This window comes from Cnephaeus nilssonii (assembly GCF_951640355.1).
Source record: "Cnephaeus nilssonii genome assembly, chromosome: 15".
NCBI lineage: Eukaryota > Metazoa > Chordata > Mammalia > Chiroptera > Vespertilionidae > Cnephaeus > Cnephaeus nilssonii.
The window spans coordinates 18,604,839-18,609,796 of NC_137086.1; positions in this window are offsets into that span (position 1 = coordinate 18,604,839).

A 4,958-nucleotide genomic window follows, 5' to 3' on the forward strand; every position below is an offset into this window, starting at 1 on the left:
AAGAACCAAAGACTAGAGCAGGGGTCCTCAAACTTTTTAAACAGGGGGCCAGTTCACTGCCTCTCAGACCGTTGGAGGGCCGGACTATAGTTTAAAAAAAACACTATGAATAAATTCCTATGCACACTGCTAAGTCGGCTGCTAAGCAGGACAGGCAGCGGCGGCAAAAATACCCGGCGGGCCGGATAAATGTCCTTGGCGGGCTGCATGTGGCTCACGGGCTGTAGTTTGAGGACCCCTGGACTAGAGGAACAGCGAGCAACTGCCCTCCGGGTGGTGTGGCCTCTGTGAGAACTTCAGTTCTGCCATGATGTTTCTGGTGAGGTCCTGAGAATGTGGGTATGTGGCCCTGAACTGTGGTGGGGATGGCAGGCATTCTTGTGAGCAGAGTGTAGCCTGTGCAAGCTGTGAACCTGTCAGTTTCGGGGATCAGTCATCCTTGCCCAAATTCTTTATAAAATTGTTGCACCTGTTAGGTTGATGTTTTGTTTAACTCATATAGTGGACTTCAGATATTATTGAAAATAGTACTTTTGTTACCAGAGAGCTGCCCATGTCTCAGGGGGCTTGGCTTTCCCCCTCAGATCTTATCAAGAGAAAGAATTCAGACAAGTGACAGAAAGCAATGTTGAAGCAAAGCAAGCAAATTTATTAAGGAAGCAAAACAAGTGAATTTATTAAAAATACCCTTGGCATAAAGCACAAGTGGGCAACTCAGCTAGTCTGAGTGTACCGCCTGGTGGGGTTCAAAGGTTTTATACTCCCCCCACTCTCCCAATAGGTTTCAGGGTTCCCCTTATACATTATTGCTACTTTTCCCAGAATTTATGAGTACATCTGGTGATTTTTATTTTGGCTGGTCTCCAGACAGCTAACTTCTTTGTTCAGTGCATGAGATAAACTACCCCTTTCCCCCGCTTCCCCTCTTCCTGCCCTAGCAGCTATTTATCCTGCCACATTCCCCCCTCAAGTGATACCATCCAAATGCTTTTGGGTTTTTGTCATTTGTCCCCCAGACTTCATCTGTCCTTGGCTTTAGCTGGCACAAATGGCATTAATTGGATCTTTGTGCTTTATTTTTCCCAAGTGAAGGTGATATAAGCTATGTGTTCTGTGGTTAGGGAGGAGAGGTATAAACCATTTTCTCTCAAATGTCCTTGGTTGGGGAAGATAAGGTCTTGAGATTCACAAGCTGGCTGCAAGCTGCCCAAACTGTTTGGCTTGTTTAATTTTCTTGTCTCAGTTTCCCTATTCTACTTTCCCAGGAGTTTTCCTAGCTTCTTACCATCCTGCCACACTTTTGTCATTAGTTATGTTGCCTTTTAAGGTTTTCCAACTTTCTTATATTTTCTTTCCTTTTCTCTCTCTTCTTTTCTCCTTTCTTTTTTCTTTTCATTCCTGTACACTTAAAGCTTTACTGATGCCATAAGGTTTACTTAGGATAGTGTATGTTGCCAGCCATAGGTCAGGTCGTAACACTGGGTAGGCAGCAGGAAAGAGATATTTTGGTTGCAATAGAGCTTAGGAAATATATATTATATACCATAAGTTACAGTAAATATTGACAAATTCAGTCTCATGTGGGTATTCAGATTTTGAGTGAAAGCAATCTTATGCACAGATATTTACTTTGAATAGGTTCTCCAGTTTTTAGTAACCATGATTAATTCCCCTTTTCACAGAGAGTAGAGAGCAAGTTGGCTCTCATTCTAGCAACACACACACACACACACACACACACACACACACACACAGAGAAACACTAAAAAAAAACCAGAAAATAATTTACTGTGCACGTGCTGGTAGTTAGGCATATATTTAGAATGCAGGAGTAAGAAAACATATGCAAACCCTATAATCATAGTGCCAATTAATAAATGAACTAAGTATTGTTGCTAAAGGGGCTGAATCACCATTCCACCGATTCTTACCTCTGGCTTTTGCTAGGAAGGTAAAGAATTGATAAACTCTGAGTTTGAAATAGCTAAAGAACCAAATCAAATAAAGACATTTATTGAGTACTGCTATTTTATACCCTGAGAGATGTGAGGCTAATATGACAAGATCCTTGCCTTCAAGGAACTTGTATTTGTAAAGAAAATACACCAACAAAGTTAAGTAACCATATAAGTTGTGAATGACACTTGAAGGTAACAATAGAAGAGAGGCAGAGAGGATCAATTTATAAATCGAATGTATGGAATTGTCTCAAAGAGGTAAATGACTCTTTGAGGCTGGCAGGAAAGGAGATTTGAGTATTAAAAGGGGGCATTCCCAGCAGAAGAAGGCATGAGCAGAATCACAGAGGTGGTGAGAGATCCGGGAGTGAGATGAGTAAGCCCATCTGGCTGAAATGAAGTTTTGGGATGATGAATAATTGGAGATAGCACTGGAAATAGCTAGTGTGTTGGATTAGGGGGGCAGGAGGGTCACCATGCACCAGGAGAGACTTGTTCTGACAAGGTAACCATCTCCGAATCTACCTTTCCCTCAGAGCTGTCTCGGTCTTCTTTCCCTTTCGGCTTTCACCTGGAAACCAAGTGTCCATTCCCACTGGGTAGACCTGCCCTTCCTGGCTCCATTGATCCAAGTCTGACACAAGTCCAGGCCTGGCAAGTAGGTGTGCAAGACCATGTGAGGACTTCTTAAAGCTCATTACTATTCCAACTTGGACAGGGCCAGTTTTGAAAATAGGGCGCCGAAGTCTTCTTGCCTCCGGATGTGTGGAAACACTGAGTGCACAATGGAAACACAGATGGCTTCCCCTACTCACTACTCCCAGAACCCACTCATCTGGCCTCCAACCCAGAACCTGAGAAGTAGGTGTAAAATTGGGCATTTGCTCAAAGGGCAAGCATTGCATAAAGTTTCATCTCCAACCTGAGCAAGCCTTTGTGACTACAGACCTGACCAGGCATTATTGTGAGAAAATGAAAAGCCCAGACTTTGTGGTGTGCCTTCCGAGCTGAGTAATTCTGGAGAGTAATTATGAAGCGGGAGAATGATTATACAAACTGCAGACTAAACATTTAAACCCCTGTGTGGGGGGCCGGCTGACAAGCAGAGGTAATTAATAGGCAGTGACCACGTGGAAGATTCTGGAAAATAGGGTTTTGTCGTCTGAAATTCACAGTCTCTGACAGAAGAATATTAGTAAGATGAATGTAGCTGGCTCAAGTAAAATGGAGAGGAAAGGCATTCTCAAGTCACTTTTGGGAAAACTCCCTGGTGGTGTAGGGTTCCCTCTGTCCCCTTATGAAAGAGCGTTCTCCTTGAGTGTTACAGTTGGCGAGCGTCCGGGTAAAGGATGTCACAAGCAAGCGCTACAGCTGTACAAGCAAGCCACTGGGAAGATTAGACACTTGTTAGTTTTTATAAAGTTAGGTGTCTGGTCTCTGTTTCTTTGCCTTCCAAAGGCACTTCCTGGCGGAGAGTTACAGCAGTGCCTCACAGAAAACCCCAGGTCGGCGGCATCTGCTCCATAGCTCGGCAGACTACAGCTGGCCCTGAGCATGGCTTGCTAACTTTCTGGATCGGGTGTGGCTGTGGTGGGGATGGGCTTCAGCCAAATAGGACCCTCTAATCCTGCGCCCCTTCTCCTGTCCCAGAGGCACTGAGTATTAGAAGGTGACAGGGATTCCTGCCTTCTTTTGTGTCAGGGAAAAGGGAGGGAGCATAATGGGCTTTTTGGAGAGCAAGGAGCCCGGTCTCCAGAGCTGGTTTTTCGAACCCTTTGAAGCTACACTTTTATGATCTCCAGCTTTTCTTCTCCCATATTCTTTTTGGGGCCCTTCCCTCAGCACCACCTTATCCTCACTACTGACAGAGCCCCTGGTGCTGGTCCCTAAATGTCTAATTTAATCTTCCTTTGGAATGCCACCTATGTCTTCTTTCGTTACTGTATGTATCCCACGTTCCAAAATGATCTGAACCCCCACCTTTACAGATTTATTCCAACTAAGATGTGAATGACTGGTGCCCTTGGGGGCTTAGAAAATTAAGGTAGTTATTTGGTATAGAAGGTTGTTTAAAGCCAAGTGGTTAAGAATATTTTATATCTATCCTTTCACATATATTATCTTGTATATACCTGTGAAGCAGATAACCTTACTATTTCAATGTTACAGAAGTGGAAATTGAGGTTCAAAAATTTAAGTAACCTACTTAAATAAATAGTCTAGGCAGGGCTTGAACCCAGACCTCTGGTTCTAAGAGGCCTTGCTCATTGCCTCACACTCCACTGCATGAACAGCAGATGAAAATGTATTTGGATAGTTGATGGTTCTAAAATTTTAGAACAACTAATAGGTTAATCTCTAAAAACCTACAATCTGCTTAAGGCAATGTAATGGACTAAATCTCCACCAAATTCACCGTGAAGCCCTAACCAATGTGATGGTATTTGGAGGTGGGGCCTTTGGGAGATAGTTTTAGATGAGAGAACAAGGGTGGGGACCGAATGATGGGATTAGTGCCCTTATAATAAGAGACACCAGATAGCTTACTCTCTTTCTCCTTCCTGGCCATGTGAGGACACAGGAAGAAGGCAAGCCAGGAAGAGTTCTCATCAGAATCTAATGATGGCACCCTGATCTCAGATTTCCGGCCCACAAAACTATGAGAAAATACATTTTTGTTGTTTAAGCTACGAAGTCTATGGTATTTTTTTTTATGGTAACCCAAGCTGTCTAATATAGGAGAATACAGAGAGAGCTGGGACCATTGTGCCAATGTGTAGCCATATCTGTTTACTTACCAGATGACCGAATGATGACTCCCAAGAAGCCAGGGAAGAACTAGGAAAACACCAAAAAGCAAAAACTGAACCAGAGAAATCTGCTGCTCCTTTTTTACAAGATTTTCCTAAAATTATGTTTTGCTGCAAAACCTTGAATACAGGCCTATAAGATAGTCCATAATTTCTCTCAGCCTAGTAATAGAAGCTTGAAGTTTTCCTC